We start from the raw sequence: 16,452 nt of genomic DNA on the forward strand, positions 1-16,452 counted from the left end.
ATGAATCATGGGTCTATATGGGGTTCTCATCATAATGAATCATGAGGCTATATGAGGTTCTCAACACCATGAATCATGAGGCTATATGGGGTTCTCAACACCATGAATCATGAGGCTATATGGGGTTCTCAACACCATGAATCATGAGGCCATATGGGGTTCTCAACACCATGAATCATGGGGCTATATGATGTTCTCAACACCATGAATCATGAGGCTATATGGGGTTCTCAACACCATGAATCATGAGGCCATATTAGGTTCTCAACACCATGATTCATGGGGCTATATGAAGTTCTCATCACCATTAATCATGAGGCTATATGGGGTTCTCAACACCATGAATCATGAGGCCATATGGGGTTCTCAACACCATGAATCATGGGGCTATATGAGGTTCTCAACACCATGAATAATGAGGCTATATGGGGTTCTCAACACCATGAATCATGAGGCCATATGGGGTTCTCAACACCATGAATCATGGGAGGCTATATGAGGTTCTCAACACCATGAATCATGAGACTATATGGGGTTCTCAACACCATGAATCATGGGGCTATATGGGGATCTCAACACCATGAATCATTAGGTTATATGGGGTTCTCAACACCATGAATCATGAGGGTATATGGGGTTCTCAACACCATGAATCATGGGGCTATATGGGGTTCTCAACACCATGAATCATGAGGTCATATGGGGTTTTCAACACCATGAATAATGGGGCTATATGGGGTTCTCATCAAAATGAATCATGAGGCTATATAAGGTTCTCAACACCATGAATCATGAGGCTATATGGGGTTTTTAACACCATGAATCATGAGGCTAAATGGGGTTCTCAACATCATGAATCATTGGGCTATATGGGGTTTTCAACACCATGAATCATGAGGCTATATGGGGTTCTCAACACCATGAATCATGAGGGTATATGGGGTTCTCAACACCATGAATCATGGGGCTATATGGGGTTCTCAACACCATGAATCATGAGGTTATATGGGGTTTTCAACACCATTAATAATGGGGCTATATGGGTTTCTCATCAAAATGAATCATGAGGCTATATAAGGTTCTCAACACCATGAATCATGAGGCTATATGGGGTTCTCAACACCATGAATCATGAGGAGATATGAGGTTCTCAACACCATGAATCATTGGGCTATATGGTGTTTTCAACACCATGAATCATGAGGCTATATGGGGTTCTCAACACCATGAATCATGAGGCCATATGGGATTCTCAACACCATGAATCATGGGGCTATATGAGGTTCTCAACACCATGAATCATGAGGCTATATGGGGTTCTCAACACCATGAATCATGAGATTATATGGGGTTCCCAACACCATGAATCATAGGGCTATATGAGGTTCTCAACACCATGAATCATGAGGCTATATGGGGTTCTCAACACCATGAATCATGAGGCCATATGGGGTTCTCAACACCATGAATCATGGGGCTATATGGGGTTCTCCTCATCATGAATCATGAGGCTATATGGGGTTCTCAACACTATGAATCATGGGGCTATATGGGGTTCTCCTCATCATGAATCTTGAGGCCATATGGGGTTCTCAACACCATGAATCATGAGGCTATATGGGGTTCTCATCATCATGAATCATGAGGCTATATGGGGTTCTCAACACCATGAATCATGAGGATGTATGGAGTTCTCAACACCATGAATCATGAGGATATATGGGGTTCTCAACACCATGAATCATGGGGCTATATGAGGTTCTCATCATAATGAATCATGAGGCTATATGAGGTTCTCAACACCATGAATCATGAGGCTATATGGGGTTCTCAACACCATGAATCATGAGGCTATATGGGGTTCTCAACATCATGAATCATGAGGCTATATGAGGTTCTCAACACAATGAAACATGAGGCTATATGGGTTCTCAACACCATGAATCATGAAGCTATATGGGGTTCTCAACACCATGAATCATGAGGCTATATTGGGTTCTCAACACCCTGAATCATGAGGCTATATGGGGTTCTCAACACCATGAATCATGAGGCTATTTGGGGTTCTCAACACCATGAATCATGAGGCCATATGGGGTTCTCAACACCATGAATCATGGCGCTATATGGGGTTCTCAACACCATGAATCATGAGGCTATATGGGGTTCTCAACACCATGAATCATGAGGCCATATGGGGTTCTCAACACCATGATTCATGGGGCTATATGAAGTTCTCATCACCATGAATCATGAGGCTATATAGGGTTCTCAACACCATGAATCATGAGGCCATATGGGGTTCTCAACACCATGAATCATGGGGCTATATGAGGTTCTCAACACCATGAATTATGAGGCTATATGGGGTTCTCAACACCATGAATCATGAGGCTATATGGTGTTCTCAACACCATGAATCATGAGGATATATGAGGATCTCAACACCATGAATTATGAGAATATATGGGGTTCTCAACGCCATGAATCATGAGGCTATATGGGGTTCTCAACACCATGAATCATGAGGCTATATGGGGTTCTCAACACCAAGAATCATGAGGCTATATGGGGTTCTCCTCATCATGAACCATAAGGCTATATGGGGTTCTCAACACCATGAATCATGAGGCTATATGGGGTTCTCAACACCATAAATCATGAGGCTATATGGGGTTCTCAACACCATGAATCATGGGGCTATATGGGGTTCTCCTCATCATGAATCATGAGGCTATATGGGGTTCTCAACACCATGAATCATGGGGCTATATGGGGTTCTCCTCATCATGAATCATGAGGCCATATGGGGTTCTCAACAACATGAATCATGGGGCTATATGGGGTTCTTATCATCATGAATCATGATGCTATATGGGGTTCTCAACACCATGAATCATGAGGATATATATAGTTCTCAACACTATGAATCATGAGGATATATGGGGATCTCAACACCATGAATCATGAAACTATATGGGGTTCTCAACACCATGAATCATGAGGATGTATGGAGTTCTCAACACCATGAATCATGAGGATATATGGGGTTCTCAATACCATGAATCATGGGGCAATATGGGGTTCTCATCATAATGAATCATGAGGCTATATGAGGTTCTCAACACCATGAATCATGAGGCTATATGGGGTTCTTAACACCATGAATCATGAGGCTATATGGGGTTCTCAACATCATGAATCATGAGGCTATATGGGGTTCTCAACACCATGAATCATGAGGCCATATGGGGTTCTCAACACCATAAATCATGGGCTATATGGGGTTCTCAACACCATGAATCATGAGGCTATATGGGGTTCTCAACACCATGAATCATGAGGCCATATGGGGTTCTCAACACTATGAATCATGGGGCTATATGAGGTTCTCAACACCATGAATCATGAGGCTATATGGGGTTCTCAACACCATGAATCATGAGACTATATGGGGTTCTCAACACCATGAATCATAGGGCTATATGAGGTTCTCAACACCATGAATCATGAGGCTATATGGGGTTCTCAACACCATGAATCATGAGGCCATATGGGGTTCTCAACACTATGAATCATGGGGCTATATGGGGTTCTCCTCATCATGAATCTTGAGGCTATATGGGGTTCTCAACACCATGAATCATGGGGCTATATGGGGTTCTCCTCATCATGAATCATGAGGCCATATGGGGTTCTCAACACCATGAATCATGAGGCTATATGGGGTTCTCAACACCATGAATCATAGGGCTATATGAGGTTCTCAACACCATGAATCATGAGGCTATATGGGGTTCTCAACACAATGAATCATGAGGCCATATGGGGTTCTCAACACCATGAATCATGGGGCTATATGGGGTTCTCCTCATCATGAATCATGAGGCTATACGGGGTTCTCAACACCATGAATCATGGGGCTATATGGGGTTCTCCTCATCATGAATCATGAGGCCATATGGGGTTCTCAACACCATGAATCATGAGGCTATATGGGGTTCTTATCATCATAAATCATGGGGCTATATGGGGTTCTCAACACCATGAATCATGAGGATGTATGGAGTTCTGAACACCATGAATCATGAGGATATATGGGGTTCTCAACACCATGAATCATGGGGCTATATGGGGTTCTCAACATCATGAATCATGAGGCTATATGAGGTTCTCAACACTATGAATCATGAGGCTATATGGGGTTCTCAACACCATGAATCATGAGGCTATATGGGGTTCTCAACATCATGAATCATGAGGCTATATGAGGTTCTCAACACCATGAATCATGAGGCTATAAGGGGTTCAACACCATGAATCATGAGGCTATATGGGGTTCTCAACACCATGAATCATGAGGCTATATTGGGTTCTCAACACCCTGAATCATGAGGCTATATGGGGTTCTCAACACCATGAATCATGAGGCTATTTGGGGTTCTCAACACCATGAATCATGAGGCCATATGGGGTTCTCAACACCATGAATCATGGGGCTATATGGGGTTCTCAACACAATGAATCATGAGGCTATATGGGGTTCTCAACACCATGAATCATGAGGCCATATGGGGTTCTCAACACCATGATTCATGGGGCTATATGAAGTTCTCATCACCATGAATCATGAGGCTATATGGGGTTCTCAACACCATGAATCATGAGGCCATATGGGGTTCTCAACACCATGAATCATGGGGCTTTATTATGTTCTCAACACCATGAATCATGAGGCTATATGGGGTTCTCAACACCATGAATCATGAGGCCATATGGGGTTCTCAACACCATGAATCATGGGGCTATATGAGGTTCTCAACACCATGAATCATGAGGCTATATGTGGTTCTCAACACCATGAATCATGAGGCTATATGGGGTTCTCAACACCATGAATCATGGGGCTATATGGGGTTCTCAACGCCATGAATCATGAGGCTATATGGGGTTCTCAACGCCATGAATCATGGGGGGCTATATGGTCTTCTCAACACCATGAATCATGAGGCTATATGGGGTTCTCAACACCATGAATCATGAGGCTATATGGTGTTCTCAACACCATGAATCATGAGGATATATGGGGATCTCAACACCATGAATCATGTGACTATATGGGGTTCTCAACGCCATGAATCATGAGGCTATATGGGGTTCTCAACACCATGAATCAGGAGGCTATATGGGGTTCTCAACACCATGAATCATATGGCTATATGGGGTTCTCAACACCATGAATCATGGGGCTATATGGGGTTCTCAACGCCATGAATCATTAGGCTATATGGGGTTCTCAACGCCATGAATCATAGGGGGCTATATGGGCTTCTCAACACCATGAATCATGAGGCTATATGGGGTTCTCAACACCATGAATCATGAGGCTATATGGTGTTCTCAACACCATGAATCATGAGGATATATGGGGATCTCAACACCATGAATCAAGAGACTATATGGGGTTCTCAACGCCATGAATCATGAGGCTATATGGGGTTCTCCTCATCATGAACCATAAGGCTATATGGGGTTCTCAACACCATGAATCATGAGGCTATATGGGGTTCTCAACACCATAAATCATGAGGCTATATGGGGTTCTCAACACCGTGAATCATGGGGCTATATGGGGTTCTCCTCATCATGAATCATGAGGCTATATGGGGTTCTCAACACCATGAATCATGGGGCTATATGGGGTTCTCCTCATCATGAATCATGAGGCCTTATGGGGTTCTCAACAAAATGAATTATGGGGCTATATGGGGTTCTCATCATCATGAATCATGAGGCTATATGTGGTTCTCAACACCATGAATCATGAGGATATATGGAGTTCTCAACACAATGAATCATGAGGATATATGGGGATCTCAACACCATGAATCATGAATCTATACGGGGTTCTCAACACCTTGAATCATGAGACTATATTGGGTTCTCAGCACCATGAATCATGAGGTCATATGGGGTTCTCAACAACATGAATCATAAGGCTATATGGGGTTCTCAACACCATGAATCATGAGGCTATATGGGGTTCTCAATACCATGAATCATGGGTCTATATGGGGTTCTCATCATAATGAATCATGAGGCTATATGAGGTTCTCAACACCATGAATCATGAGGCTATATGGGGTTCTTAACACCATGAATCATGAGGTTATATGGGGTTCTCAACAACATGAATCATGAGGCTATATGGGGTTCTCAACACCATGAATCATGAGGCCATATGGGGTTCTCAACACCATGAATCATGGGGCTATATGGGGTTCTCAACACCATAAATCATGAGGCTATATGGGGTTCTCAACACCATGAATCATGAGGCCATATGGGGTTCTCAACACCATGAATCATGGGGCTATATGAGGTTCTCAACATCATGAATCATGAGGCTATATGGGGTTCTTAACACCATGAATCATGAGACTATATGGGGTTCTCAACACCATGAATCATAGGGCTATATGAGGTTCTCAACACCATGAATCATGAGGCTATATGGGGTTCTCAACAACATGACACATGAGGCCATATGGGGTTCTCAACACCATGAATCATGGGGCTATATGGGGTTCTCCTCATCATGAATCATGAGGCCATATGGGGTTCTCAACACCATGAATCATGAGGCTATATGGGGTTCTCATCATCATGAATCATGAGGTTATATGGGGTTCTCAACACCATGAATCATGAAGATGTATGGAGTTCTCAACACTATGAATCATGAGGATATATGGGGTTCTGAACACCATGAATCATGGGGCTATATGGGGTTCTCATCATAATGAATCATGAGGCTATATGAGGTTCTCAACACCATGAATCATGAGGCTATATGGGGTTCTCAACACGATGAATCATGAGGCTATATGGGGTTCTCAACATCATGAATCATGAGGCAATATGAGGTTCTCAACACCATGAATCATGAGGCTATATGAGGTTCTCAACACCATGAATCATGAGGCTATATGGGGTTCTCAACACCATGAATCATGAGGCTATATGGGGTTCTCGACACCATGAATCATGAGGCTATATTGGGTTCTCAACACCCTGAATCATGAGGCTATATGGGGTTCTCAACACCATGAATCATGAGGCTATTTGGGGTTCTCAACACCATGAATCATGTGGCCATATGGGGTTCTCAACACCATGAATCATGGGGCTATATGATGTTCTCAACACCATGAATCATGAGGCTATATGGGGTTCTCAACACTATGAATCATGAGGCCATATTGGGTTTTCAACACCATGATTCATGGGGCTATATGAAGTTCTCATCACCATGAATCATGAGGCTATATGGGGTTCTCAACACCATGAATCATGAGGCCATATGGGGTTCTCAACACCATGAATCATGGGGCTATATGAGGTTCTCAACACCATGAATAATGAGGCTATATGGGGTTCTCAACACCATAAATCATGAGGCCATATCGGGTTCTCAACACAATGAATCATGGGGGTGGCTATATGAGGTTCTCAACACCATGAATCATGAGACTATATGGGGTTCTCAACACCATGAATCATGGGGCTATATGGGGATCTCAACACCATGAATCATTAGGTTATATGGGGTTCTCAACACCATGAATCATGAGGGTATATGGGGTTCTCAACACCATGAATCATGGGGCTATATGGGGTTCTCAACACCATGAATCATGAGGTCATATGGGGTTTTCAACACCATGAATAATGGGGCTATATGGGGTTCTCATCAAAATGAATCATGAGGCTATATAAGGTTCTCAACACCATGAATCATGAGGCTATATGGGGTTTTTAACACCATGAATCATGAGGCTAAATGGGGTTCTCAACATCATGAATCATGAGGCTATATGGGGTTCTCAACACCATGAATCATGAGGAGATATGAGGTTCTCAACACCATGAATCATTGGGCTATATGGGGTTTTCAACACCATGAATCATGAGGCTATATGGGGTTCTCAACACCATGAATCATGAGGCCATATGGGGTTCTCAACACCATGAATCATGGGGCTATATGAGGTTCTCAACACCATGAATCATGAGGCTATATGGGGTTCTCAACACCATGAATCATGAGGCCATATGGGGTTCTCAACACCATGAATCATGGGGCTATATGGGGTTCTCCTCATCATGAATCATGAGGCTATATGGGGTTCTCAACACTCTGAATCATGGGGCTATATGGGGTTCTCCTCATCATGAATCTTGAGGCCATATGGGGTTCTCAACACCATGAATCATGAGGCTATATAGGGTTCTCATCATCATGAATCATGAGGCTATATGGGGTTCTCAACACCATGAATCATGAGGATGTATGGAGTTCTCAACACCATGAATCATGAGGATATATGGGGTTCTCAACACCATGAATCATGGGGCTATATGAGGTTCTCATCATAATGAATCATGAGGCTATATGAGGTTCTCAACACCATGAATCATGAGGCTATATGGGGTTCTCAACACCATGAATCATGAGGCTATATGGGGTTCTCAACATCATGATTCATGAGGCTATATGAAGTTCTCAACACCATGAATCATGAGGCTATATGGGTTCTCAACACCATGAATCATGAAGCTATATGGGGTTCTCAACACCATGAATCATGAGGCTATATTGGGTTCTCAACACCCTGAATCATGAGGCTATATGGGGTTCTCAACACCATGAATCGTGAGGCTATTTGGGGTTCTCAACACCATGAATCATGAGGCCATATGGGGTTCTCAACACCATGAATCATGGGGCTATATGGGGTTCTTAACACCATGAACCATGAGGCTATATGGGGTTCTCAACACCATGAATCATGAGGCCATATGGGGTTCTCAACACTATGATTCATGGAGCTATATGAAGTTCTCATCACCATGATTCATGAGGCAATATAGGGTTCTCAACACCATGAATCATGAGGCCATATGGGGTTCTCAACACCATGAATCATGGGACTATATGAGGTTCTCAACACCATGAATCATGAGGCTATATGGGGTTCTCAACACCATGAATCATGAGGCCATATGGGGTTCTCAACACCATGAATCAAGGGGGGCTATATGAGGTTCTCAACACCATGAATCATGAGACTATATGGGGTTCTCAACACCATGAATCATGAGGTCATATGGGGTTCTCAGCACCATGAATCATGGGGCTATATGGGGTTCTCAACACCATGAATCATGGGGCTATATAGGGTTCTCAATACCATGAATCATGAGGATATATGGGGACCTCAACACCATGAATCATGAGGTCATATGGGGATCTCAACACCATGAATCATGAGACTCTGGGGTTCTCAACACCATGAATCATGAGGTCATATGGGGTTCTCAGCACCATGAATCATGGGGCTATATGGGGTTCTCAACACCATGAATCATTGGGCTATATAGGGTTCTCAATACCATGAATCATGAGAATATATGGTGACCTCAACACCATGAATCATGAGGTCATATGGGGATCTCAACACCATGAATCATAAGGTCATATGGGGTTCTCAACATCATGAATCATGGGGCTATATGGGGTTCTCAACACCATGAATCATGAGACTATATGGGGTTCTCAACACCATGAATCATAGGGCTATATGAGGTTCTCAACACCATGAATCATGAGGCTATATGGGGTTCTCCTCATCATGAAGCATGAGGCTATATGGGGTTCTCAACACCATGAATCATGGGCTATATGGGGTTCTCATCATAAATCATGAGGCCATATGGGGTTCTCAACACCATGAATCATGAGGCTATATGGGGTTCTCATCATCATGAATCATGAGGCTATATGGGGTTCTCAACACCATGAATCAGGAGGCTATATGGGGTTCTCAACACCATGAATCATATGGCTATATGGGGTTCTCAACACCATGAATCATGGGGCTATATGGGGTTCTGAACGCCATGAATCATTAGGCTATATGGGGTTCTCAACGCCATGAATCATAGGGGGCTATATGGGCTTCTCAACACCATGAATCATGAGGCTATATGGGGTTCTCAACACCATGAATCATGAGGCTATATGGTGTTCTCAAGACCATGAATCATGAGGATATATGGGGATCTCAACACCATGAATCAAGAGACTATATGGGGTTCTCAACGCCATGAATCATGAGGCTATATGGGGTTCTCAACACCATGAATCATGAGGCTATATAGGGTTCTCAACACCAAGAATCATGGGGTTATATGGGGTTCTCCTCATCATGAACCATAAGGCTATATGGGGTTCTCAACACCATGAATCATGAGGCTATATGGGGTTCTCAACACCATAAATCATGAGGCTATATGGGGTTCTCAACACCGTGAATCATGGGGCTATATGGGGTTCTCCTCATCATGAATCATGAGGCTATATGGGGTTCTCAACACCATGAATCATGGGGCTATATGGGGTTCTCCTCATCATGAATCATGAGGCCATATGGGGTTCTCAACAACATGAATTATGGGGCTATATGGGGTTCTCATCATCATGAATCATGAGGCTATATGTGGTTCTCAACACCATGAATCATGAGGATATATGGAGTTCTCAACACAATGAATCATGAGGATATATGGGGATCTCAACACCATGAATCATGAATCTATACAGGGTTCTCAACACCTTGAATCATGAGACTATATTGGGTTCTCAGCACCATGAATCATGAGGTCATATGGGGTTCTCAACAACATGAATCATAAGGCTATATGGGGTTCTCAACACCATGAATCATGAGGCTATATGGGGTTCTCAATACCATGAATCATGGGTCTATATGGGGTTCTCATCATAATGAATCATGAGGCTATATGAGGTTCTCAACACCATGAATCATGAGGCTATATGGGGTTCTTAACACCATGAATCATGAGGTTATATGGGGTTCTCAACAACATGAATCATGAGGCTATATGGGGTTCTCAACACCATGAATCATGAGGCCATATGGGGTTCTCAACACCATGAATCATGGGGCTATAAGGGGTTCTCAACACCATAAATCATGAGGCTATATGGGGTTCTCAACACCATGAATCATGAGGCCATATGGGGTTCTCAACACCATGAATCATGGGGCTATATGAGGTTCTCAACATCATGAATCATGAGGCTATATGGGGTTCTCAACACCATGAATCATGAGACTATATGGGGTTCTCAACACCATGAATCATAGGGCTATATGAGGTTCTCAACACCATGAATCATGAGGCTATATGGGATTCTCAACAACATGACACATGATGCCATATGGGGTTCTCAACACCATGAATCATGTGGCTATATGGGGTTCTCCTCATCATGAATCATGAGGCCATATGGGGTTCTCAACACCGTGAATCATGGGGCTATATGGGGTTCTCATCATCATGAATCATGAGGTTATATGGGGTTCTCAACACCATGAATCATGAAGATGTATGGAGTTCTCAACACTATGAATCATGAGGATATATGGGGTTCTGAACACCATGAATCATGGGGCTATATGGGGTTCTCATCATAATGAATCATGAGGCTATATGAGGTTCTCAACACCATGAATCATGAGGCTATATGGGGTTCTCAACACCATGAATCATGAGGTTATATGGGGTTCTCAACATCATGAATCATGAGGCTATATGAGGTTCTCAACACCATGAATCATGAGGCTATATGAGGTTCTCAACACCATGAATCATGAGGCTATATGGGGTTCTCAACACCATGAATCATGAGGCTATATGGGGTTCTCGACACCATGAATCATGAGGCTATATTGGGTTCTCAACACCCTGAATCATGAGGCTATATGGGGTTCTCAACACCATGAATCATGAGGCTATTTGGGGTTCTCAACACCATGAATCATGAGGCCATATGGGGTTCTCAACACCATGAATCATGGGGCTATATGATGTTCTCAACACCATGAATCATGAGGCTGTATGGGGTTCTCAACACCATGAATCATGAGGCCATATTGGGTTCTCAACACCATGATTCATGGGGCTATATGAAGTTCTCATCACCATGAATCATGAGGCTATATGGGGTTCTCAACACCATGAATCATGAGGCCATATGGGGTTCTCAACACCATGAATCATGGGGCTATATGAGGTTCTCAACACCATGAATAATGAGGCTATATGGGGTTCTCAAAACCATAAATCATGAGGCCATATGGGGTTCTCAACACCATGAATCATGGGGGGCTATATGAGGTTCTCAACACCATGAATCATGAGACTATATGGGGTTCTCAACACCATGAATCATGGGGCTATATGGGGATCTCAACACCATGAATCATTAGGTTATATGGGGTTCTCAACACCATGAATCATGAGGGTATATGGGGTTCTCAACACCATGAATCATGGGGCTATATGGGGTTCTCAACACCATGAATCATGAGGTCATATGGAGTTTTCAACACCATGAATAATGGGGCTATATGGGGTTCTCATCAAAATGAATCATGAGGCTATATAAGGTTCTCAACACCATGAATCATGAGGCTATATGGGGTTTTTAACACCATGAATCATGAGGCTAAATGGGGTTCTCAACATCATGAATCATGAGGCTATATGGGGTTCTCAACACCATGAATCATGAGGAGATATGAGGTTCTCAACACCATGAATCATTGGGCTATATGGGGTTTTCAACACCATGAATCATGAGGCTATATGGGGTTCTCAACACCATGAATCATGAGGCCATATGGGGTTCTCAACACCATGAATCATGGGGCTATATGAGGTTCTCAACACCATGAATCATGAGGCTATATGGGGTTCTCAACACCATGAATCATGAGGCCATATGGGGTTCTCAACACCATGAATCATGGGGCTATATGGGGTTCTCCTCATCATGAATCATGAGGCTATATGGGGTTCTCAACACTCTGAATCATGGGGCTATATGGGGTTCTCCTCATCATGAATCTTGAGGCCATATGGGGTTCTCAACACCATGAATCATGAGGCTATATAGGGTTCTCATCATCATGAATCATGAGGCTATATGGGGTTCTCAACACCATGAATCATGAGGATGTATGGAGTTCTCAACACCATGAATCATGAGGATATATGGGGTTCTCAACACCATGAATCATGGGGCTATATGAGGTTCTCATCATAATGAATCATGAGGCTATATGAGGTTCTCAACACCATGAATCATGAGGCTATATGGGGTTCTCAACACCATGAATCATGAGGCTATATGGGGTTCTCAACATCATGATTCATGAGGCTATATGAGGTTCTCAACACCATGAATCATGAGGCTATATGTGTTCTCAACACCATGAATCATGAAGCTATATGGGGTTCTCAACACCATGAATCATGAGGCTATATTGGGTTCTCAACACCCTGAATCATGAGGCTATATGGGGTTCTCAACACCATGAATCGTGAGGCTATTTGGGGTTCTCAACACCATGAATCATGAGGCCATATGGGGTTCTCAACACCATGAATCATGGGGCTATATGGGGTTCTTAACACCATGAATCATGAGGCTATATGGGATTCTCAACAAAATGACACATGATGCCATATGGGGTTCTCAACACCATGAATCATGTGGCTATATGGGGTTCTCCTCATCATGAATCATGAGGCCATATGGGGTTCTCAACACCGTGAATCATGGGGCTATATGGGGTTCTCATCATCATGAATCATGAGGTTATATGGGGTTCTCAACACCATGAATCATGAAGATGTATGGAGTTCTCAACACTATGAATCATGAGGATATATGGGGTTCTGAACACCATGAATCATGGGGCTATATGGGGTTCTCATCATAATGAATCATGAGGCTATATGAGGTTCTCAACACCATGAATCATGAGGCTATATGGGGTTCTCAACACCATGAATCATGAGGTTATATGGGGTTCTCAACATCATGAATCATGAGGCTATATGAGGTTCTCAACACCATGAATCATGAGGCTATATGAGGTTCTCAACACCATGAATCATGAGGCTATATGGGGTTCTCAACACCATGAATCATGAGGCTATATGGGGTTCTCGACACCATGAATCATGAGGCTATATTGGGTTCTCAACACCCTGAATCATGAGGCTATATGGGGTTCTCAACACCATGAATCATGAGGCTATTTGGGGTTCTCAACACCATGAATCATGAGGCCATATGGGGTTCTCAACACCATGAATCATGGGGCTATATGATGTTCTCAACACCATGAATCATGAGGCTGTATGGGGTTCTCAACACCATGAATCATGAGGCCATATTGGGTTCTCAACACCATGATTCATGGGGCTATATGAAGTTCTCATCACCATGAATCATGAGGCTATATGGGGTTCTCAACACCATGAATCATGAGGCCATATGGGGTTCTCAACACCATGAATCATGGGGCTATATGAGGTTCTCAACACCATGAATAATGAGGCTATATGGGGTTCTCAAAACCATAAATCATGAGGCCATATGGGGTTCTCAACACCATGAATCAAGGGGGGCTATATGAGGTTCTCAACACCATGAATCATGAGACTATATGGGGTTCTCAACACCATGAATCATGAGGTCATATGGGGTTCTCAGCACCATGAATCATGGGGATATATGGGGTTCTCAACACCATGAATCATGGGGATATATAGGGTTCTCAATACCATGAATCATGAGGATATACGGGGACCTCAACACCATGAATCATGAGGTCATATGGGGATCTCAACACCATGAATCATGAGACTCTGGGGTTCTCAACACCATGAATCATGAGGTCATATGGGGTTCTCAGCACCATGAATCATGGGGCTATATGGGGTTCTCAACACCATGAATCATTGGGCTATATAGGGTTCTCAATACCATGAATCATGAGGATATATGGTGACCTCAACACCATGAATCATGAGGTCATATGGGGATCTCAACACCATGAATCATGAGGTCATATGGGGTTCTCAACATCATGAATCATGGGGCTATATGGGGTTCTCAACACCATGAATCATGAGACTATATGGGGTTCTCAACACCATGAATCATAGGGCTATATGAGGTTCTCAACACCATGAATCATGAGGCTATATGGGGTTCTCCTCATCATGAAGCATGAGGCTATATGGGGTTCTCAACACCATGAATCATGGGCTATATGGGGTTCTCCTCATCATAAATCATGAGGCCATATGGGGTTCTCAACACCATGAATCATGAGGCTATATGGGGTTCTCATCATCATGAATCATGAGGCTATATGGGGTTCTCAACACCATGAATCAGGAGGCTATATGGGGTTCTCAACACCATGAATCATATGGCTATATGGGGTTCTCAACACCATGAATCATGGGGCTATATGGGGTTCTGAACGCCATGAATCATTAGGCTATATGGGGTTCTCAACGCCTTGAATCATAGGGGGCTATATGGGCTTCTCAACACCATGAATCATGAGGCTATATGGGGTTCTCAACACCATGAATCATGAGGCTATATGGTGTTCTCAAGACCATGAATCATGAGGATATATGGGGATCTCAACACCATGAATCAAGAGACTATATGGGGTTCTCAACGCCATGAATCATGAGGCTATATGGGGTTCTCAACACCATGAATCATGAGGCTATATAGGGTTCTCAACACCAAGAATCATGGGGTTATATGGGGTTCTCCTCATCATGAACCATAAGGCTATATGGGGTTCTCAACACCATGAATCATGAGGCTATATGGGGTTCTCAACACCATAAATCATGAGGCTATATGGGGTTCTCAACACCGTGAATCATGGGGCTATATGGGGTTCTCCTCATCATGAATCATGAGGCTATATGGGGTTCTCAACACCATGAATCATGGGGCTATATGGGGTTCTCCTCATCATGAATCATGAGGCCATATGGGGTTCTCAACAACATGAATTATGGGGCTATATGGGGTTCTCATCATCATGAATCTTGAGGCTATATGTGGTTCTCAACACCATGAATCATGAGGATATATGGAGTTCTCAACACAATGAATCATGAGGATATATGGGGATCTCAACACCATGAATCATGAATCTATACGGGGTTCTCAACACCTTGAATCATGAGACTATATTGGGTTCTCAGCACCATGAATCATGAGGTCATATGGGGTTCTCAACAACATGAATCATAAGGCTATATGGGGTTCTCAACACCATGAATCATGAGGCTATATGGGGTTCTCAATACCATGAATCATGGGTCTATATGGGGTTCTCATCATAATGAATCATGAGGCTATATGAGGTTCTCAACACCATGAATCATGAGGCTATATGGGGTTCTTAACACCATGAATCATGAGGTTATATGGGGTTCTCAACAACATGAATCATGAGGCTATATGGGGTT

Source organism: Procambarus clarkii, chromosome 61, assembly GCF_040958095.1.
Source record: "Procambarus clarkii isolate CNS0578487 chromosome 61, FALCON_Pclarkii_2.0, whole genome shotgun sequence".
In the NCBI taxonomy this organism is placed as follows: Eukaryota; Metazoa; Arthropoda; class Malacostraca; order Decapoda; family Cambaridae; genus Procambarus; species Procambarus clarkii.